The sequence below is a fragment of the Cupressus sempervirens genome, chromosome 9 (assembly GCF_028749045.1).
Source record: "Cupressus sempervirens isolate cs-2001-9-10 chromosome 9, ASM2874904v1, whole genome shotgun sequence".
Taxonomy (NCBI): Eukaryota; Viridiplantae; Streptophyta; class Pinopsida; order Cupressales; family Cupressaceae; genus Cupressus; species Cupressus sempervirens.
The window spans coordinates 478,521,973-478,546,736 of record NC_143126.1 but is presented as its reverse complement, the minus strand read 5'-3'; the positions used below and the strand labels follow the sequence as shown (position 1 = coordinate 478,546,736).

General features: G+C 32.5%; 1 pseudogene; it reads right to left on the bottom strand.

Moving 5' to 3' along the window:
• Nucleotides 1-445: 445 nt before the first annotated feature.
• On the bottom strand, nt 446-3,257 carry LOC149539404 (G-type lectin S-receptor-like serine/threonine-protein kinase At2g19130 pseudogene; annotated as a pseudogene).
• Between the last annotated feature and the right edge of the window lie 21,507 nt (nt 3,258-24,764).

Here is a 24,764-nt window from a genome sequence, read left to right as displayed (position 1 = left end):
CACCATCGATAAAAAAATAAGGAAGAACAAATTCTTTAATCTATATTTATCTCCCCATTAACAAATTTCATTTATGACATTATGAAAAAATATTTTTTGTACACTATACTGTATTAAAAGAAATGAATAAACTACTAATACAAAATATGTAATTCATATAAATAAATATATTATCCATAAAATATAGAAACAAGAACATTGAAACAAGAAGTATTAACCTCGACTAAAAGACAAAGTTTACTTTAATTAAAAAAGTTAAATCACTATTACACTGAGCAATAATAACTAAATATGTTTACAGTGATCATCCAAGAGGTTCCAACAATGCTTAAAGAACTCCAAAAATTTCAACAATCAGTCCCTAGCTTTATTTCTTACTATCCGTCTACTAGAACTAATAATAATTATAAATCTAGTTAGCTATAGTTTTAAGTTTAGGCTATGTGCAAGCTCCCATTTTTGAAAGGCAGACTCCACTGCATTATTCTATATCAATCACATCGCAATCGCCATTGCTATCGGTATTACTGTCGCTACCATTTGTTCCACTTTTCATTTGCGGAGGAGATGGAAGTTCCGTCTTCCCTTCCAGCATTAGCATCACTTGCCCCATGCTTGGCCTCATCTCCTCCTCCCTTTCAGTGCATAGCAAGCCTACAACAGCTGCTCTTCTTACCTCTTCAATATATTTCTCCTCTGCGACACCCTTTTCCACAGTATTAATCATGTTGCCTTGATTAATTTGAGTTGCAGCCCATGCAGGAAAGTAATACATACTTGAATCTTGCACATTCAAATCTAAACTTTTTCGTCCAGAAATGATTTCTAAGAGCGTTATACCAAAGCTGTATACATCAACCTTTGTAGTGATGGGAACGCCCGAAATCCATTCTGGAGCCAAATAACCTCTCGTTCCTCTCGTTGTGGTCAATATGCGGCTGAAATCTCTGCTCAGAAGCTTTGCCATGCCGAAGTCGGCCAACTTGGGTGAGAAATCAGCGTCGAGCAGAATGTTCTCGGGCTTTATATCCCCGTGAATGATGCGTTCTCTGCACTCCTCGTGGAGGTAAACTAAAGCTCGTGCAGTGCCTAAAGCGATCTGGAATCGGGTCTTCCAGTCGAGTACCTTTCTTTCACTTTTGGAATTATTCGTGAAGAGCAGGGCATCTAGAGAGCCGTTGGGCATGTAGTCATAAACTAGTAACCTCCTGGATCCTTGTGCACAAAACCCTCGAAGCCTGATCAAGTTCCCATGTTGTATGCTTCCCAGAGAACTGATTTCCGCTCGGAACTGCTTATCATCTCTGCTTGAAGTGGATTCCAATTTCTTCACGGCCACAACAGTACCGTCGGATAGAGATCCTTTGAACACTGAGCCGAATCCTCCGCTCCCCAGCTTACACCTGAAGTTCCTAGTCGCAATCTTCAACTCCTTGTAACTGAACATTCTAAGAAAAGGGTCGGATGAATTTTCACTGCTCTCCATAGATCGTAGCCGATTATGTCGCCTCCTCTGCATTGAAAATGAAAAGATACATAAAGAAATGGCAAGAGCAATGAAACTACCAAGCACTACAGGCAGGATAGCTTTGAGTTTGGAGGACGATGGTGGATCGAACTTTGTGAGGGCAGAGGCAGCTACTCGAATGAAGACATTCGAATTGGTTTTTGTTGCCAAGTTGCGCAAGTTTAGAAGAGATCCGGACCAGATGTGGCAGGGTCCTGAAGGCGGATTGAAAGCATAAGCAGTGCACGAGCAGTTGCTGAGGCAGGCTTTCTCGCAATCCATCTTTGTGGGTGCAGAGTAGGACAAAGCGTGATCATCATTAGATAACGTTGATTTGGAGTCGATGAATATGTCGGTACTGCAATTCAAGGGGCTCTGGCGAACACAGCCACTGGACCACCACTCTTGCGAATCCCAGGCTTGCTTGTCTTTCGGGGTGAAGCCCTCCACGCAGCTGCAGAACTGAAGGTTGTTGGAGATGCAGGTTCCAAAAGCACCACAGAGACCATATACGCCACATTCATCTTTGGGCTGAGACCATACCACGTTCCACACTTTGCGATCGAACATACTGATTCGAGTATCTCCGGACTTCATCATGACGAAACGCAGGAGCGGGTAATTCATCTTTTGAGTCGGAGTCATTCGTTCGTACATCCCAGAGGTGGTAATTTCAACACTGAAATTGAAGTTTTTTATGTCCGCCACTTCTGGAAGATGACTGAAAATTTTCCCATCCCAAACTCCGCTCTCCCAGTATTTGACAGAATTATTCCATATTTGCACGAATTGGTTAGCGCCAGATGGGTCCACTTGATGGGAGAAAAGCCCAGGAGCGGGATCCGATGAGCTTTTCCAAGACACCAGCTTTTGGCGTCCCCCAAATCTCATCGCAGGCAGGATCCAAGTATCTGTAGGATTCTCGAAACTCTCCCAAACCGTTTCATTTTTGTTCTCATCGCTCAGTATGATAAAATTACCGGAATCTAACATCACAGCCCGGGATGCCTTTTTCGATGTGTTGACCGACCAAATGGCCTCGCCCTCTGCATCAAACAGATCCAATTTACCTTCTCTTGACAGCTTCAAAATGCCAGGCTTGTTTCTCGCGGGAGTCTCTCTGTTGGCTACCCAAACGATCGTCTTCTCTGCTATATTGGCATACCATATTCCAATATACCAATTGTTGGTTCCATTTGGGCTGAAGAATCCCAATTCAAATGTGCCGTTCTTTGAAATTAATGTCTGATTTCCAGCCAGCGAGGCTCCCAAGGAGAGAGTGTCTTGAGCTTCGACTGCAGCAACATAACTCTTGAGATGAATAAACACGGTAACTGCAAAAAGCAGGCTAAAGCGGAATTTTGCCCTCTTCTCATCCATCTTCAGAGTAACATGAACGCCCACTGCCATTAAAACAACACAAGAAGTGTTCAAGAGAAATATTTCCAAAGTGATGAACGGTGTCGATCATGAGAGTGGTCCTCAAAACAGATTCAGGATAAGTGTCGAAAATATCTTTTTGCTCCTTGCTGCTCAACACAGATTCAGGATAAGTGGCGTAACAAATTGAAGGTCAAAAATATCTTCTTGCTCCTTGTTGGACGTTGCATTTTTGGTCTATTGCAGTATCGCGTGGGATAGGGTTTGTAGACAATTAGACATCGTGCCAGTCAAGTTAAAAGAAATTTGAGAAGACCTGGTGAGTATGTTACACCAATCTTGGCTTTAATTTCAACTATTTATTTTATTTCCGTGGATAAATACCTGGGTAACATTTCTCACTGTTTTTACCGTTTTAAATTCAAAGTGTTACAATCATATCATAAATCATTTAAAGTGTTACAATCATATCATAAATCATTTAAAGTAGCAGTTGCACATTTTAGTACGTGTAATGAGAAGCTGATAGATATGGTATTTATTTCCAAGGAAGAGTATAGAATGATTTAAAAAAATTCGAAGACATAAAGGAGACGAAATTGTGGAGTGGATAAGTCATCACATGACTATATATGAAATGTAAATATGAAGGAGCTTGTGATAGCTTCTCATGTTTTATGGTCTCTAGATGATTTTTCATTCATGTAGATCTATGGCCATGATTGATTGTAAGATGGGGTGTTGAGAGATAATGGTTTTCCGAATTCATTGCATTTTGAAGAGTGACATGCTAGTAGAATATTATTTAGGTTATGTTACTTTGATTGAGTCTTACGAAAAACATAATATGTGGGAGATTGGTGAAGAGATACTTGGGTAGGTTTAGTTGTCAAAGTTGACCATAAATGCAATGGTTTACAAAGGTCTAATATGTGCATATGGTTTGACTAGTCAGCACAAGCAAGCACAGATTACATTAGATCAAATGTTGAATAATAGGTTGTCAAGCACAATTGACACCATCAACGGCCTCATGCAAGCATTGTTTAATGTAGAAGGATTGGAACAGTTGCAAATCCTATTTGAGGACTTAGAACAGATTGGATGGAACAATAGTAAAAGTAATATATGTTTTGATGTATAATGCATTTTCCAAAGTTGGGAATATTCCAGAGATGAAAAGGATTTATAGTGATCACATGAATCTTTCTCACCTATTGATAAATGTAAGTGATTAGATCAAAGGAGAATATTTTTGAACTTCCAAAATTATCATGCCAGGGTTTCAATTGTCTTAACAAAAGATTCAATGTACACAAATCTCATAGAAAATATTTGTTTTATAATCAAGGTCAGTTATGTGCAAATTGATATTTTAGTAGTAATCACATATAAGACTGCTTTAAATGTTTGGAGTGTTAAGGTGACATTTGTGCCAAGTAGGGACATCGTCCACAACAATCCTCATTTGGAAGACCATCAGTCAAATCTAGGTTTTCATGTATGTGCAATGATTTACAGAGTAATCTATCAACAATTCAAACTATAATATTAAGGTAGAAATTGAAAATATGCAATAGCTAAGCATGATGCTTGAATATATAAATTAGAGCAAAGAAACTAAAAGCTTTTCTATATTCAAATAAAATTTGAGAGGGCTGAACCAATACAAATATTCCCAATAGTTCTGCACCTATATTTATATGGACGCACAGGCGAAAACATTACATACAACAACTACTGTGGAGTGTAATCAACTGTTACTCTTTTGGTAATGCATTCCTTTTAAAATAACTTAGTCTTGCCACCAATGTCGCAACATTGGTTGTTGTCATTGAATTAGTTGTTGAATAGAACCTAGTTGCATAGATATAAAAAATAAGGTGTTTAGTACCATGTGATTATTATTGAAAGAGTTAATGACTTATTTTCAAATTGTTTAGTGCTTAAGAGATAATCTTGGGTGTATACATGGGAAGATAAATTCTCCTATGCCAAACTCCATTTTCATTCTAAAAAAATGATCTGCTTTGCTAATTCAACACATTTTCTTATTGCCATCACAAGCGTAGGGATTGTGAAACTTGAAGGTGTTCATGAATTTGTAGAAAATTTGTGCAATTTAGATAGATATAGGTAAGACATGGATCAATTCTTTCATTTAAAAATGTCACAACCCAAAATAGATGAAGTAACAAACATAAAAGCATGGTTTTGAGTACTTACCCATGAAGATGTGCATGTATGGTTGAGAAAGCTCTAGCCGTACTGTGTTAAGGAATCAATGTGTATTGTTTTCCTACAATTTGTTTATAAACTTAGTCAGTAATATTGAGTAGAAATTTGTGGTTATATTTTTTATTAAAATGTAGGAGAGAATACACACACACACACACACACACACACACACACACACACACACACACACACAATGAAATGGGAGGGAAGATTGTGTGGTTACCAATGTGGCTCTAATATTGGTTTTTGTGGGTAGTGAGTTTGCTAATAGCAACTATAGAGGTACTTTTTTTTTTTCTTGCTAGTTGTATACAAATTATTTTCCATCTTGCATTACCTTTCAAAAGGAAAAGGTGGGTCAATGCAAAGGTTCAATTTTTTGACCCTTGAGATTACTATAAATGTTAATCCTTGCCTTTCTCTTCTTCTAATGTCAATAGATGCTTTATTTAGTGTGAGTCGTTGAGATTTGTGTATTGTAATAGCCTAGGCCATTGCTAGTGGAATTTGTATACGAGTGCCTCTAGTAATTAGAATGATGGGAACATTATTTGGGTTTTGTGCATCCCAAGGTGGTCCATTGTAATTGTTAAATTTGACAATTAATTTTTTTGGTAAATCTGGAGTTGCTGACTTGGTTTCATAAATTATGGATTTAACTTGTCCTAGTGATCCATTTACAAGTCCAGTTTGTATCCATAAGTTTGTTGTTAACACAACTTGTTTTCCTATACATAGTAGCACCTCTTATTGTAGTTGATCATCTTCAATTGGTTCATTTGATTTGTGTGCTATTACTCTAGCAATGCTATGAGCAATTGGGAGGTTCAATTATTTTAACATTTTTTTATTATAAATTTTTGCCAAGTCATTAGTTGCAAATAGATGGGTGTATTTGTTGAAGTCTAAGTTTTCATTTTTGGTGAAGTTTTTTTTGGTTTGATTCATGAGTGTGTCTCAATCATGTTGCAATGGTACAAAATTTCATATTCACAAAACTTGATTTGGGATTCAGTTTTCCCTTGTTGGAGAAATATTATATCCAGTGTGATTGATACATTGAATGTGTTCCATAGCATTAGGGCTGTAGATTGCGAGACATTAATTGGCCTATCTATTATTGATGGATGCTAACCCAAGTCACCAACCAGAATGATTGATACTCCACCAAATGGTTCATGTTGATTTTGTGGGAAAGCTTCACACAGGAAATTGTCAAATTTTAATAGTAGTTTTTGTTCTCAGAAGCTCATTTCATTGATTAGAATATATTTGACATGTTTTAAGTCTTCTTGGAGAGTTGTTAATGATTTTCCTTGTAATGGATGCATATCTTTAATTTGAATTTGAAGGCATTTGTGGATTGTTCTTGCTTGTATACTATATGTAGCAATGCATGTAGGAGCTAGTGCTAACAATTTTTTTTCCATTTTGCACGCTCTTATTAATGCTTTTTCTAATGTAGTGAATCAAGTATGATTTACCTATGCTAGCTATTCCTTGGATAATCAAGTGCAATGGTGTCTTTTGAGATTTGCTTGTTTGATGTTTAATGATGATGTCTAATGCGACTTGTTGTTTATGGCTCAGTTGGAATTTTTGAGGTGTTGTTTGTGCAAGTGATATAATGTTATTTGTTTTTAATTTTCTTGTTGAGATGAATGTTCTAGCTAACTCATCTAGTTCTTGGAAAATGTTGTTGGTATTCCACGAGTTATTAATGTCAATGTCTCTTTTTCCTAGCATGTCAACCTCATTAATGTTAAAGTTAGTGGAGGCACCCATTTTTTATAATAATTCCCATTCATATAGTTCTATGTCTTGGTGAACGTGGAGATCATCATTGTCACTATCATCTGACGATTCTATTGTGGGCATGTTTTCAACTCTATTAATGTGCCAAGGTTTGTAATTTGTTGATTGTAGTGATTTCTAACTCCTGACAATATCTTCTGTTGTAATGCCAATTTGTGTTGAGATATGTCGAAATGGTTTGTATAGTAAGAGTTCAATCCAAAAAAATATTTCAAATATATTGTTGCTTTTGTCTAGAATTAATTTGAATAGGGGGTAAACATTGACAATTACTTTGGTTTTCCTTTGTTGCCATTAATTTTTCCTAAATTTTGATGAGTAAGAGTACATTTTGGTTGTTTGAATGAGTGACAAACTCTCTAGTTCGAGGGGGCGTTTAGTGTAGGAGTGGATATAAGTGGTGTTCAATTATTCTTCATTATTTGAGTTGTTGATTCAATGTAGGATTTTTTTGCTAACATTCAATAACATGAAGGATCGACTACAAATTACAATGGGCAATTTTTGTAGCATATGGCATGTCTCTTGCACACCAATATCAAATTTTGCAATGAATCCCATCATAAATCTTTGATATGTGATTAAAGCATTATCATCTAATTTGGTTGTGTTAGCTATCTTTTATAAAATGTTACTATATGTGTCTAACTTTTTCTCAAATTTTGAGGCATATTTTGAGATGTAGTTGAGCACCACTTTCCTTGATGTCACTAGTTGGTAGTCTACATTAGCCCGCCATATGGCTAGCATTTGTACGTTGTGGATATTTAGTTGATCATCATTCCTTGTTGCATTATAAGTTTTGATTTCATCTATGTCACATGTTAATGTTGATGTATGTTGTTGTCTCCAAGGAGCTTTCTAGTGACATTGCATTGCATTTCTTTTTTTTTCTTAGACATCTTGAAGCTATGCATTTTGTATGTCTTTGTACAATATTTACTATATCTTTGTAATTATTCAATGTGTCTAATGACAATAGATTCCAAGTGTTTAGTAAGCATGGGTCATCATTAAGGCTATAATGTAATCTATTTTGTCTATCAAATTCACTATGGGGATTCTATGCAGAAACATATTTGTTAAAGAATATTCTCGCCTTATCCAATTCTAGTTGGTTATTCCAATTGATTGTGTCCATATTTGGTGCATTTTGTAGCCATATGAAACCATGTATATGCATTGAACCTTGATGTTGCCATTCATATCTATACCACAAATCTTTTGCTTGTAATAACTTTTCTATGACTTCTTCACAAAATATAGTAAATCTTTGATAAATGTATAAAGATGTAATGTGTGGGTTGTCAACAATATTATCTATCAATTATTTCTTAGAAGATCATATTGTTGAGTTTTTGTTTTGTGGGAACAATGCATGTAGATCTGCCCATTTTGTGTCTAGTGAGCTTAAAGTGAAGAATAGTGTAGGTGTCCCTAGTTGGTGTATCATGGTTGATAATTTTATTCTTTTTTTATCACGGTAAGCTCTTGTGCCTTTTAATGAAGTTCAAAAATGCATTAGTTGATTTGCTAATTGATTGTCTAACACATTTTGCAAATTTTCACGAAGGAGGTGGATAGTTTTTGGTATTTTTAATGTAAGGCTATTTTAAAGAAGACTACTACAATTTGCTGGCTGTAGTGTCTCATGATTGAGTTGTAAATAAAATATCAAAATTGTACATGTTTACCAAATCTGTTATCATGATATCTCAATAAATGTAATGCGTATTCATGCATTTGGATCTGTTTGCTTCTTGGTTGTAGAGGCAGTGAAATTTTAGTTGGAAATAGGGCGAGGAAAGTGATGCTTAGGAGGTCCTCAATGTTGTATTCCTTAATTGGTGAGTTATAGATCTCTGGCCAAGGAATGATGTGTGGATCATTGGCTTTGATGTCTAAAATTGCCTTAATTATTTCTATTTCATGTTGTTTATTAGGAAACTTTGTAATGAATGATGATGTATTACAATAGTTGATCTCATCATTGATAATAGAGAAGGATTTGAGCAAATACAAAAAAAAAATCCACGAAGACCTTGAATACCTGCATGTAGAAAAACTATCACATAGAAGAAAAAGACAAGAAGAGGCAAGGGTTTACTCTAAAAATATGCAAATTGTATTATTAGAAAAAGAAAAAGATGTAAATTATTAAAAAATATCATTCCTTATAAAAGGAGATTGAAACTTTAAAGGGTAACCTAAAAGGTAAAAGTTATTTAATAATTACTAATTATTTATTAAATAGAGAATGCAAAAGGTGCATAAAGTGAAATCTTAAGAAGGGGGAAATGTAATTTAATTAATGAAATGAAATTAACCTTTTTCTCTAACACCCCCCCTTAAGATGAGCAACAATGTAGTTACAAACAATGCAGAAAGAGTAAGGAAACTACAATGCAATGCTGAAAGCAAACTTGGGACCTGACAACAAGGCCTAATGAGGTACCCAATAACAACCAAACCTCTATGAAATAGATAATAGAGAAAACCTACTAGGAAAAACACTACTCCAAAAAGAGATAGCTGAAAACCTAGTGAAGAATTGTAGAAGCCTCCAACTAGAGGATTATTCCAGAAAATAGGAACAAAGACTAATCATGAAGAAAACCACTGAAACATGTAGAAGTGCAAAGCTCTATCAAAAGTAACTATTGATATGAAGAACCTCCACTAAAATAGAACCTGACTAAGTAGATAAGACTATAATTTGTGTCGAATCAGGAGGCATAGAAAGGAAAACAACTAAACTTGAAGATATAGATGACATGAAACACCAAAGCTTGAAGAGTTGATCAATCGAACATGGAAGACTATAACCAAAGTAGGAATGAAAAAGAGAGTGTATATATGGTAAATTATCCATCTCACTAAAATGTGTAGGTACCTAGCCATTACATCCACCTAGTACATAGGAACAAAAACTGAATACATAGCTCACTCCATCGAACCAAGGAAGCATGAGAAACAGAAGAAGAACCTGATGTATAGATAGACAAGAAGAGACATAAGATTAAAACAATAGATAATTTATAAGTCATGATGAATCATCTAAAGCAACAAAATGTTAAGGGGGAAAAGGTAATTTAAATAATGAAATTAAATTAACCCTTTTCTCTAACAGGTAGTATTGGTTTCATTAGGTGTTGTTGTATGTTGACATGTTATTGTTAAATTGTGGAGCAAGTCTGATATATTAGTCGTTGTGTCAGGAAATTGGTTTAGTACACCAACATCAATATCAACATCCTTGTAGTATGGGTCAAATTTTATTTTGTAGTGCAAAGCATCAAGAACAATATATTTATTGACATAGAAGTCATAATTTTGTCCTTCTAAGTTTGTCCTACATATAATTAAGAGCTCAATGTTCACTAGTCTTCTCGAGAGAAGATGAGCGATGCTTGAAATGTCTTGAGCAAAACTAATGGTGTGGCCACTATATTTGTATTGTCCTTCTCTTGCATGGGTGACTTGTAAGACAGGGGTTAACCTTGCAATAAGCATTTCTTCAACTTGGGTAAGTTTATTAAGAACATCTGGTTGTTCTCTAGGATCTAAGTTATTTACCATAGAGAATCGATGAACCCCTTTTTTAGCAAAGCTTCTAGAACATATGGTTTCTACAATATTTTTCCATATGGACATACCTATGTAGCACTCATTAAAAATGACACATGTTTTTACTTTTGATAATGTGTCAATGCGTTCTATAAAATTTTTCATTGATTCAGAGTATTGTGTTGTGAAAATAGTATTTGGTTGAAAAGTCTGTAGGATTTGTTCTTGTGAAGTACTGATAGTTTTGCTACTATCTATGTTTGTTGACCATAGTGGTTGGTCAATTTTTTTTCTTTTAAAATTATTAACACTGAGGTTTCGTATTACAAAGTTAGTAGTAATCTCTTGTATATTTGGTTGAATTTGTGTAAACCCTCTTTTATGATTTTGTGGTACTATGGTTTGTATTGTTGGATGTGGTGTTTGATATTGAACAAATAAGTGTTGACTTAATCTTTGGATACGTCGTCTAGCCAAAATTTCTTTCGTATGTTGATTGTAATATGCTCGATTTTGTTGTCTCTTCTGAAGTAACTTTTCTTGTGTGCTTGAAGCCTACAATCATATTTTAAAAAAAATAAAAGGTTGTTAAGATAATTAATTAAAACAAATAATTGAATAAGTGATGTATATGCACAATTACTTTTCATACCGTGCATTTTAACGAATTCATTTTCACAATCCTGAGTAACCTAGAAATTGATATTACAAAAAATTGTACAAATATGAAATGAACCACAAAGGATGTATGAGAGTAAAGGAGAAGAAAAGTATAGATTACAAGATCAGGAATGAATAGAAAGAGAGGTGGGAAGAAGGGAAATGACTATAATCTAAGGTTAAAAAGACCTTTAGTTTATGACTATTCAAAAATGCCATTAAACATTTCCAAAAACTAGCCAACTAATTAATACAGTACAAGTTAGTTATTAATACTGTTGACACTACTAGTTCTACTTATATCATAGAACATAGGATTGTTTTGGATTGTGACTATGTAAATTTAAAAGGCGAAGATGTAGTTTGCATATAGAAAAAAATGAATGATCCTAGTCTGGGTACAAAGTAATATGATTTATCCTCTAAAAAACAAAAATATATTGGTGGAAGGTGCTCATATAGTTAATATGAAAGGCAAGGAAATGATTTAAATCATGATTAAAATAACTTGAACTGGCAGAAACAATTATATAAATGGATAATGTTTTATAAAATACATTTTTTTTAGTGGTTAGAAGATATGTTTTAGTAGTACATAATTTTTGATATGTTTTTATTGAAATAAAATCTAGTAGAATTCAATGGTAATGAATACCTAGTATTAAAAATAAGCAACTTGAAATAAAAATGTACAGTTGCATATGTAAGAGTATCATTGAGTGAAAGTAGTTTATAGTTAACAAAGTAGATAAAAAGAGAAGGTAGAGGTCATGGAGAGGCCACAAATATTTAGATAGTTATATTATGATAAAAAAATGATATATAAAACTATTTTTGTAAAAAAAACTTTGTAGAGAAATTTAGAATACATTGTGCAGTTGTCCATTTATTTTGAAAGGAAATAGTATAATTGTACTTTATTTTTTTAATTCTCCAAAAAAATCTAACAAAGTGTTTTTAATAGTTGGAAAAAAAAATATTAAGGCACAAAATTTTGATATTTTAGATGGCAAAGATTCATTTGCTGCTTGGTGTTGGTAAACCGATTGTTCTTTCTAATGTAACTCTTAAATGCCCAAACCTATGAGAAACAATTTGACACCAACAGTTGGATAATCTATCATGAGGTTGATAGATTTCCTCTAAATTGAAAGGTACAACTCCCTTATCAATGATATTCAATGAATTTGTTTGTTCCTAAACTAATTGGGTATGTTCTTAACCTGAGAATGGAAGAGGAAAACCAAGCCAGTCTTAGACAAAACTAACTTAGGCAGATTTTAGTTCTACACCTACCCAATACTAAGAACCCACAATTTCTATGACTTCTCGACATTAGTAATGCAATGAATGTAGATTATGTGAATGCAATGAAGAAATGAAGATTTAATATTCAGATTTCTACAATAGGAATACGTGCAAATACTCTGATCTACAACACATTCATTATTTGACACAAGATGCAAGATAATGTCCAAAACCAAATACAACAATGCTCTGATTGAATATATTTAGAAAATAATACCCAAATTCTCTGATTTGAAGAAAAACTCTTCTTTGTTTTGAACACAACAAATACAATGCTCTGATTTTTATTTGCCTGCAACTCTAGCCAAATCTATTATAGAAATCAATGCATGAAATGAAATGCATAAAATAAACTACTATCCCCCCTCTACTCCAGCAATACCTACTCTTGCAGAAAAGAAGAACCCTTTGAAAATGGAAAGGTTTTACAATAAATACATTCTCCAGCAACCGTTTGGTTTCTTCCAATGACTATTCAGTTCTGTAACCAATCTTGTTTCTTTGACTTCTCATATTTTTCCTTTTGAAAACTGATATGCTTATTAAATTTTAAAGTTAATAATGATATATATTAACATATTTAAATTATATTTTAACAATTGACATTTAAATATGTTAAATTAATATCAAAATCTCTCCTTTGTTGAGTGGACAGTAAAATAAATACTCTTGCCAGGTAAAAATGGGTCATGTTTCAGCAGGCATATCTTTTGATTGCACCATTGGATCAAGCTCATCTTTGGATATGTTTTTCCAAACCTAATTATCTTCATTTTGACTAGAGTGATTGGAAAAATAATCACTGAGCCAAAAGATATGAGCTACTGAATTCTGCTCTATATGACTGTTACAAAATCAGAATTAATAAAATAAAGTTTCCAGCCATTCTTCTTTCACATGCTATGTAACCTAGATGTCTTCAATTTGCCACTATGTTATCTTCCATTCTTACCATGTTTATTCTTTGCTGAATTTTGGAAGTGATTCTTTGGAATTCTTGTGGCAGAAAATCCCAAATGAAGGTTGAAAAGCACACCAAGTTCTCAGTTTTCCAGTTCTCTGTTGTAGGTGAAATTCACACATTCTAGTAACAACTACACTTAAAAAATAATTAACAAGCAATACTTCTTCTTTGCTATCAAGTCACTAGTTATGGAACACACTAATTCATCCTTTGTGAAAATTTGACTTTTGTCTTCTCCCTTTGTGGAAAACTCCAAACTGACTGCAAAAAGCGTAGCAGAAAATGAATTTTCCACTTCATATTTAATGTCCTGTTGATGTCCAAATCTTCAAGAAATAAATCATTATGAGATTACCATTCTTTGTTTAATCAATTAAGAGCTCTTTTCCATATCTCTATTGTGGATTTAATGCTTGGTGGAAATTCCATTTTTTAATGCAAAAGTGCACCCAATCTTCAATTTTCCACCTCCATGTAGTGGGCAAAATTTTGATGTAGATTGATTCACAAATTACTTTTCTGGAGTGATCTTAATACTAGACCCCATATATCTTCATTTTGGATTGAGATTTGCCTTTTCTCTACTCATGTGGAGAACTGAACTTTGACTGCAAAAGGTGTAGTAGAAAATGAGTTTTCCACTACACTTTTCCCTTTGGTGAAAAATGAAACATTTGCTTCTCCAATGGAAAATCTGAAAATGACTGTGAAAGGCATAGCAGAAAATGAGTTTTCCACTATGCTTTTCCCTTTGGTGAAAAATCCCAAGTTGACTACTCCATTGTGGAAAATTCAAGAAGTACTTCTCCATGGTGGAAAAATGAACTTTGACCTCCATTTGCTTTCACATTTGTATATCTAGACTCAGTAACAATTCAATCCTTCATAGAGACTTTCTTAGAATCAAAGAATGCATTAGTGGAAATTTATCATGGGTGGCGACTTAAATTTTTTAAAAATTGGTATACTTTTAGTGCGCCTATACTTGGAAATTCAAGTTTTTAGCATTTGCAATAGTTGCCTTTATTGTACTCTCAGAGTTGTAGACCTCAGTTGTTAATGATATTGTAAATATGAAACGAATGAAATAAGGCATTGTGTCAACTATAGTGTCATACTGCAACATGTAAAAGTCCTTTGCTAACATTTATAACATATTAGTACCTACTTCATTAAAAGAAATAGTCTAGATGGAACTTATATGATCTTGGAGTTTAACGTGCAAGATGTATTTGTACTTGCATTTTGGAATTTCTTTTTTTTTACATCTTGAGAAATACCATGTTTTATCTTTATTTTCAATGCATTTTTTCTTGCATTCTTTTCCATCAACATGAAGTGGGTAGGCTGGATAGCAAAAATAATCATTTTAAATGAATTTGATAGTTACCTTTAGTGAAACCTCAATTGGATTTACAAGTGTTTTGCAATCTTTGAAGATATTTGATATTGTCATGGAATTGGTTGTTGTATTTTTATTTGTGGAAGACAATGACAATGTAAATTTGTTAATCTGATCTGTTGTTATCTTGGATCATAGAGATTCAACCTCTTGTATGGATGACTAAATGGTTAAAACAGCCATGTTGTAGTATTAATGATCTTTCCTTTGAATTCAGCTACATGACCATTTCTAATAGCTATGACAAGAATTTTTTGTGATTTCTTTAAAATTTAATTTGATCTCCCTTTTTAAGACAAATGGCCCCCCATAAAGTGACATCAATAGATAGGAGTGATATGTCCATTAACTTGATAGTCCTCCATAGGACATTTGTTTCATCTCTTTATCTTATCATTGAAATATCTCCAATGCTGACAACCACTCCAATAATGTCTACTAAAGTGTTGTTGCTAATGTTTACAATCTCATTAATTGCCTTAAAGTTTTAGTGAACATTCATAGTAGGGAATTCATCATTGCAATATTTGAAAATAGATGTGTGTTCAAGAGTTATTTCAATGTGGTTTTTTAGCTTGTTGTACTTGATGTTTTCTTCTTTCACAGAACCCTTAGAAATAATATAGACGACACCTATATGCACTCAATCATAGTGCAACTTAGCTACCTCATTGTAGCAAACAATCCTAGTCTCTATGCCTTCATTGTCCAAGATGTCAAAGCAGAAAACCTGCCCACTACCTCGCTAGTTATTAAATTGTCTCATTTCTATTTTAGTCATAACTCTACCTTTGATTGTCCATCTACTTTGGTAAGGATTTAGATTCTTTATTGGGCTTATACTTTGAGGCAATGGTAGTTTATCAGAGGTATGTGGATACCATACTTAGTGGTTTTGATGGGTGAAATAATTATTTTCTCTTCTTGCACCTATTCTTCTTGAGATTTGTATCAGTACTTAGGCCTCCCAATAATTTGGTAATCTTGGTGAATGATGTTGAGACTGAAGATTATTATGGTCTTATTTTTTAATGATAGAAATGAAAAAAGTTAGACATATTTTTAAAATGTAAATTAAGGAAGTTACAATATTTTTCAAGATGACAAATATCAAGTCCTATCTAGCATCAGCTATTGGTTGACAAACACACTTTGTCAATGAAATTATAGATTTGATTTTCAGTTGTTTTGTGAAGAAAAGTTCAATGCATTTCTTAGGTAGTACTGCTAGTTGCATGTAATTTCTATTAGACAACACAATTTTATATCGGTCCATTTGATCATCAAAGGTAGTTAACCTCTTCAAAGATAAGATCTGAAGAATTAGATTATCCACATATTTTCCAATATTGATGGACCATATGACATTGGTAGTCAACAATGGTTTGACTTTAGTGGCTTATAAAGAAAATGGAGTAATTTCATTTTAGTAAGGTCATTTATGTATTTCTAAAATAAAAAATACAATTGAAATATGTCATTACATTAATATTATATAAACTTTTATTTATTTTCCTAGATTTGTATGCTTATATGTGTGTAGAGATGTAAGCATAGTATTAATAATAGTGAGAATGGGAATTCATAGTTCAATAATAGACATCACTTGTTATGACGTAGCATCCTAGTAAATATTATGTATAGTAATATATAGGCATAATAAAGTGTTATAAAGTAAGAGGGACTTACAAGAGTGACATTATCCCCCCCCCCTTGTTGATAGGGCAGAAATACGTTGCTACTTTCCTCAATTTGAGATTGTGGAGAAGCTATAATGTTTAGAGGAGCGATGAACACATTGGCAAGGCAGGTTTTAATAAGGAAAAATATTAAATTTTTTATGAACTCATTTTATTTTTCCTTGTTGAAAATAATTATTTTAATTTTGCAAAGAAGGTGAACTTATTGGACTAACATATCTCCTTTTCTGATTGGGTGGAGATGCACAGGGACTTTGTCTGGGTTGAGATACTAGAGAGGCCATTATGCTTCCCACTTGTTGAGATTCTGGACAACTTGTGATGTTTGGAGGAGTTCCCTACATATTGGCAAGGCATGCATTATTAATTTTATTTTGTAATATTGAGCATGTAGTAAAACAACAAAGCAACAATGATTTGTATTAGTTTTTAATGAAGACATTTCAGTTTTCCTTGATGAAAAATAATTGTTATAAATTTGAAAAGAAGGTGAACTTACATGACTAACATATCTCCTTTCCTGATAGGGTGGAGATGCACAGGTACTTTGTCCGAGTTCAAGTTTTGGAGAAGCCATTATACTTCCCACTTGTTGAGATTCTGGACAAGCCATAATGTTTGGACAAGTGACCTATATATTGGCGAGGCATGTATTATTAAAGAAAATTTGAAATATTAAACATGTATAAAAAGAGCTAAGCAACAATTATTTGTATTAGTTTTTAATGAAGTCATTTAAGTTTTCGTTGATGAAAAATAATTGTCTTAAATTTGAAAAGAAGGTGAACTTACAAGGCTTTCATATCTCTTTTGTTGACAGGTTGGAGATCCATGTGTAGTTTTCTCTACTCCATATTCTAGAGAGGCCAATATATTTGAACAAGTAAGCTACACAATGGTAATGGAACACAAAATTATAAGAACAATAATTGTTTGGAAATAAATGCATGAACCATCTATCACTAAATATTGAAGAAAGGTTTACTAAACCATTGATTACCAATATTGTTATTGCTAGCTAACCATCTTTGTTATCTATGAATTAATCATTTTAGAATTAATTGAGTATTCTCACTATTATATGATCACTTAGTTGTCTTCAATGGTAGGAAAAAAAAATTGACACTAAATCTGCATCCCTTATTTCTAGGTGTTCTAAGTGAATTTCACACTCAATCTGCACCCCAATTTGAGCTAATTAGTTTGTAAGGTTTTTTCACATTACATTTTCTATCTGAGAAATCTTTCAGTTGTATCCTTTTCATTAGAGTTGTATTTTGAAGTGGGTGTCAAATTGCAAGTTTTCAATGGCTTCAAGTATGTGCATTTTGGGCAAGATGAGAAAGCCAATGGGGTATGGCTCCCACCTCTCTTTTGAAATTGTGTTTGAAGAAGTCCTATTTATATTATTTTCATGAAAATTTCATTTATCCAATACAATAGTATATTACTCTGATCTAAGTTCTTCACTAGGACATGGAGTTTGGTCAGCAAAAGTTCAAAGTAAACAATCAATTTCTGTAGTTTTAATGTATTTTTGAATTGGCAAGTTAACAATTTCTACTCCATTGAAGATCTTATGAGTCTATGACAACAAAATAAAAGATAAAATTAACATGAAATTACTTACGTCTTCTAAAAGTTCTTTCCTTACACAATCTTCTAAAGATGCTTGTGTTTTTCTGACAACTCTACCACAAGGAACTCCATACATGTAACAATTCCCTCCCTTTAGACAACATAGAAGTTATTAGTAGATTTTCTTTAAAAACTTAAATGTACTTAGTTTAAAATATTTTAATTTTTAACAATCAGGACACTGACAGGGTTAGAATGACTTACATGGTGAGCTTCTCTTTAGCTTAGATGTCCCAAGGGTTTGGGACTCACAACTGGCATATAGATTTATCCTTAATTCAAGGGCTATGTCTCCAATTCTATAATAAGTATGAGATTTTATTTCGAAGACTAAGAAAGAAGATAAATAAATGTGTACTTCATTGCTGCATTTTTTCCTTGTGATTTAGAACTCTGTTGGGTCACAGAAAATGTTGATTTCTAAGATATTGTTCTATGGATTAAACTTTTTTGATTGAATACCCCCAAACTCACCTATACAAAAGCTTAACAATCTCCTATGCTACCATGGAAGTGTGTTGGACCTATCCAATAAGGTGGAAATGTGAAAACATTCTTCCCCTGAAGTGTATGTGATATGAAGCTGGCTATAATAGTTGAACACACTATCTTTGAAGCATTATGAAAAATGCCATTCATTATTTCATTTCTAACTACCCTTGACCTTAGATGTTTTTAGAAATGTAATATTAAACAATGTTAGCAAGCTAAATGGTAGTTGAATTAATTGATAAAGGGTTTGTCAGGACATGGAACAATTAAAGCTCTGTTAATCACAAATTATTGATTCTTGAGTGGCAAAATTTTGTGTACTAAGATTGGATGGCTTTGTGGTGTTTGAAATCATTGTCATTTTTAAAAAATTTGAAAATGTACATTTAAAAAAATAAAACATATTTTGATATCACAATCATGATTCAATTGTGTACTTCTTCAGTCAAACTTATTGAGCCATGCTTCATTGACTCATTGAGATATGTTTTTGTTGTTCACAATGCAGTAGTTCCAAATATATACCAAAGTTTTAATGTTTTTTCTAGAAGCTACATTGAGGGATACTTCCCCTGTCTCTTTGACTTTGAGATTAATATAAAATGCCACATTTTCTAATATGAGATTGTCCTTTTTTTGGTAAACAAGTTTTACACAATATGATGACCACCTTCATTATTATGGTGTTGCTTATGGTTGCAATTGGTGTTGTTGCCATTACAAACATTAGTATGGATGCATGTATAGAAAAAATAACATCCACTTTCCACAATTTGCATCAGATATGTAGAGGTAATGTGGCATGAGCTCATTAATAGGAGCACTTGTGGGTTTTTGTACAAGTGGTGTGGCATTGTATTTTCTTGGTGCTCAAGTTCTAGTTTATATATTTTCCTATCCTTACAAATAGATTTTGTTTATAACACCTTTAATAACCTAACACCAGGTGTTGGAAAGTTAATGATTAGTAGAAATTGATTAGATACTTTTATGGTAATATTAATTTTTTGTTGAATTGTTTCTGTAGCATTATATAACTCAAAAAAGGCACTTTTTTTAGGAATAGGTGCCCTATTTTGCAGTGAATATAACTAGATCCTTGAGTTGAGCCATCTAATATGGAGAACTTGTTAGAACCCAAACCATTTGTAAGCTTTGAGTGGTTAACAAAAAGTCTACAAGTGTATGTCATGAAGATTTTACCCAGCTTTGCTAGCACATCTGATCCATTTAAAAAATTGTGTATCAAACTAATCCATTTTGAGCCACTAAGTATCAAACATCAATGATCGATGCAGATTTTATTGCCAATAGTTTTTGAAGTTAATTCATTCAAATGATTCTAGCATTGTAGTTGGAGACAATTTGTCAAGATGGCTTAGTTAATTGAAAGACTAATGAAACTATCCAATTGGTAGAATTAAATGGTCAAATTCTAAATTATGAAGCTATCCAACATGTCTAAGTTACAGAAATTAGGGCCAAGATTCTAAATTAATAAAAAAAAATTGGTAAATAAAAAATCTATCTACTTTTGATGAGTGTAAGTGCAAATTCTAGGCAAATTGGCTAGAAGATGTATGATAGGTTGTGACAATTGGGATATACCTTAAATAGGATTTACAGTTTTAAAGCAATAACTTGTATTATACATGTAAATTAAAAGGTAAAAAGAGTGTTGGTGGTGTGTGTTTTCTCATGTTGAAAATAAATGTGAGTTAATGTTAACCTATAATATGTGGGTAAAAGTAAAAAGCTGTGTCACCTTTTAGGATAACTTATTAGAATGACTGAATTTGAGTATTTCTATCTAAAAATCATTTTTTTACAAACACATGATCTAGATAAATTCATTCTAGCAAAGTTATATATGGTCTCATACTTTTCCAATTGGCAATGTCTATTAAATGCATGTTTTATACTAGTTTGCATCCAATTACTAAAGAAATAAATTTATTTCAGAAAAGTGGCACTTCAATAACTTACTATTTTTAATGATAATTTTTGAATAACATATAAACACCATTTTATAGAGATCAAAGTCAACAATATTCTCATATAGAGTTTATAGTGTTTTAATTTGATATACTATATTGTAATTAAAAAATTCTACATGCACTTCTTTTAACACTCAAAAATATGTCAATTTTGAGAAAGAAAAAAATATTAAATCATATAAAAAAATTAAATTTTTTATGACGTTCTAGAAGAGAGATTCCTCTTCTAGAATATATGATTTTTCTTCTATTTAGAATAGGTTTGTTTTGAAAAATGTGGTGGGAGATGAAAACTATCGACTTCAAGTCAGTTGAAGTTTGAATCATTATAAAAGAGAAAATGTAGGTCTAAAGCTGATTTTAAATTTTGATTGTTCTAGCTATATATGTTATCTATAACATAGTCTAAGATCAAAGGGAAATACATTTATTTCCATAAAGTTTTGTGGTGGGAACTAGACCTCTAATTTTCAACATTTTTCAGCAACTAAAAAATTATCTATAAAAATTAGGAAAATATATCAATTCTTATTCCAAATAATTATTAAAAATTATGATCCTAAAATTCATCCATTTCTACACATTTCATTAATTTACTTCATTTTCAAATTCAAAATAATAATACCATTTTTATGTCATTGAAAGTTAACAGTTATATTTTTGTTAAACTTTTCCTTTGGAAAAGGGTGATACATGTTTGTGCTTTTACCCATGCTAAAACTAAGTTTTATCAACCATCAAACTTTTGATCCAATTTACAAATCAAAATAGAGGAAGCCTTTGGCCAATATATAACTAGTAATATGCACCAAATTGAACTTTGTTGATAATGCTTGGTGATTGAGTCATTGGTTTATAAGAGAACAATTCACTCTCTAGGCATATGACAACTCTTAAGTCACCTTGCCCATGACAACAGTATGCAATGAGTCATTCTCTAGCAGCCCCAATTTCTATGTTCACCTTTAGAAGGCTTATAAATACTTGATTACAATGCACTTCTAGCTAGAATGCTTTTTCCTATAATTAGCTTATGGAAAAGCTTCGAGCCTTGCATAAGTTAAATTTGAACTAGAATAAGAAAAAAGTTACATAAAATCTACTACAAGCAAGAACCCCCTAAGATTTCCCTCAGAAATAACCCTTCTCAACAAGGGGAACAACCCAACCCACTACAAATAATTTATTTATCAGAATTCTTCAAAGTAATAGTACATTTGAACCAGAATAAGAAAGTGGTATAGAAAATTCAGTACAAGAAAGAACCTTCTAAAGATTACCTTGGGAAATAACCCTTCTCAATGAGGGAAACAACCCATCCCATTGTAAATATTTTCTTTATTATAATTCTTTAAAACAACATTACATTTGAACTAGAATAAGAAATAAGGTACATAAAATATAGCAGAAGAAAGAAACCCCTAAGATTACATTGAGAAATAACCCTTCTCAATGAGGGAAACAACCCAACCCACCGTAAATAATTTCTTTATTGGAATTCTTCAAAAATACATTACAACTCAGTTCATATCAGTCTTTACAAAGCATGATGATCATATGAAGATCAACATTAATATGGAAATACTAATCTATTTAAACATGAAGATACAATACTTAAATATAATGTCCCTTTGAGAAAAGTTGAATATGAAAACTAACAAACATTGGTAGACATGATATAATGAATACAAAATTGAATATAAAAATTGCCGAGCATTTCATAGACTTGATGTAGTAAATATTAAGAACTGTAAAACTAATGTAGATAGTCCTCCTCAACATAATAGGAAAATACTGACAATCTTAACATCACGAGTCTTCAACCAAAAAAAATGGCACCCACAAACCAAAAGAATATATGATGCTCGCGATGCTCAATGGAATTCAATATAGGTAAGATGAATCATTTTTTGAAGATAACCCAATGGTAGTTATAAAACTGAAATCCATGAGCCATAAAGTTGTTCATCTCACAAATGAGGAAAATCGACAATCATAAGGAAGGAAAAACAATAGAGAGTATATGTGTTAATCTAGTTGGAATGGAGAAGGCTATTGGGCAATGGGTAGTCAAAGCTATAAATAAAGACATCTATTTATGTTACAGGAAGATTACAACCATGAAAGACTAGTCATTTGTAATTATTCTAACTCAGATCCATAATACTCAAAGATTATAATTTTCCAAGTAATTAGAACAACTATTACCACAATCTACATGGCTTTGGATTCATGAACAAAGAACTAATCAAGAGGAAATCACATCAAGTAAATCACATGCTAAAAAATTCTCAATCAAGTTCATTACACAATAATCAAAAGTAATCTAGTTGCATTTGCAAAGTGACAACACAACTTAGCCAAAAATAAGTGATAGTCATTGTAGAACTGAGAAGGGTGATTACAATTTGTTGCTGGTGAAACAAGAATAAATTTGAATCCTAATTTAATGGTTTAGAGGAACTCTGAAGCTACATGTGGAGTAATTGGAGGTATGAAAAGTAGCGAGATAGGTATATATATGTGGGTAATAGATGGTTGGAATGGAGAAGGCTCTTGGCTACCAAGGCTTTTCTATTCTATTAAGGATATGGTCATTTAAGCAAATGCAACATTTTAGAAAGGGGAAAATGAAAATTTTAAATAGGAAATGCAACATTTCAGAAAGGGAATAGATGGTTGGAATGGAGAAGGTTGTTGGCTTCCAAGGCTTTCTTATTTTGTTAAGGATATGGTAATTTTAGCAAACATGGCATTTCAAAAAGGGGAAAATGATTTTTTTAAACAAGAAACACAACATTTTAAAAAGAGAATAGATGGTTGGAATGGAGATGGCTATTGGCGACCAAGGCTTTCCTATTCTCTTAAGGATATGGTTATTTTACCAAATGCAACATTTTAGAAAGGGGAAAATGAACATTTTTAACAATAAACACAACATTTCAAAAAGGGAAGAGTTACAATCCCTCAATATAGAAAAACCACCATTTGAGAAAGGAGAAAATTAAAAATTTTAGACAACAAATACACCTTTTGAGAAAGGGAAGACTTACAATCTATGGATATACAAAAGCACCATTATAGAAAGGGAAAGAAATAAAAATCTAGAAATGAAAACTATGTGACAGTTAGAAACCCTGGATATAGGATAGCTCAAGAAGAAGAAAAACTTACCATTTGCTGTAATGAATACATAATATAATGTGTGAAAACCTTCAATCAGAAACCATTACCACCATCATCAAATAAAATCTAAAACAACTATTCCAATATATAATGCCCAAAAACAACTATCGGGAAGGAAATAGAAAGACACAACTGAGAGAGGACGGAAAATTTAAGGAAACAAATCAAAGGACAATAATAGATTTTTTTTGGCAACTTAAAAAAATTGATCATGAGGCTTACAATTTGGCAAGAGGGATTTCCAAAATATAGGAGGCTAACACTTTTGTGGGTGAAATTTGCAAAAACTAGGAGAAAAGCTTCCACAAATAAGCCTATTGGCTTAAAATATAAACTAGCAATGGCACCGTAGTGTGCAATGCATACGCCATATTTTTAGGTGTAGAGAGTGTGTTCTTGTTTGTCATTAATAGATAATTACATTATAATAAACAATGAATACAATAGAAACATTTTTGAAGCACAATGCAATTGTTAATTTTTTTAAGTGAACAACTTATGTTAGTAGTTCTACTAATTTTGTTAATTTTATGAAACATTTAAAACTAGGATTTCTTTGAATGAGAGTTTCATTTGAGGAATTTAAATATTTTTGAATGCTAATTAGTAATATGAGAAAAGAACAAGAAGAGTTAAACCTATGGTTTACTAATTTTTTGTACTCATTTTGAACAGTTTGTGCACATGGAAAGAAGTGATTTTTAAAAGTTGATAATTATAAATGTAGCCAACATGCTTTGAAGTATGTTCTTGAAATAACATGGAATCATTTGGAAAAAAAAGGTGCATGCATTGTATAGTTTTTTGGACATTAAATTTCTTGCCAATAAAGTAATGCATATTTTAAATAAACCCATAAGTTAGTTTGTTGTTTCTCATATATTTATTTATATTTTAAACAACAAGGAAA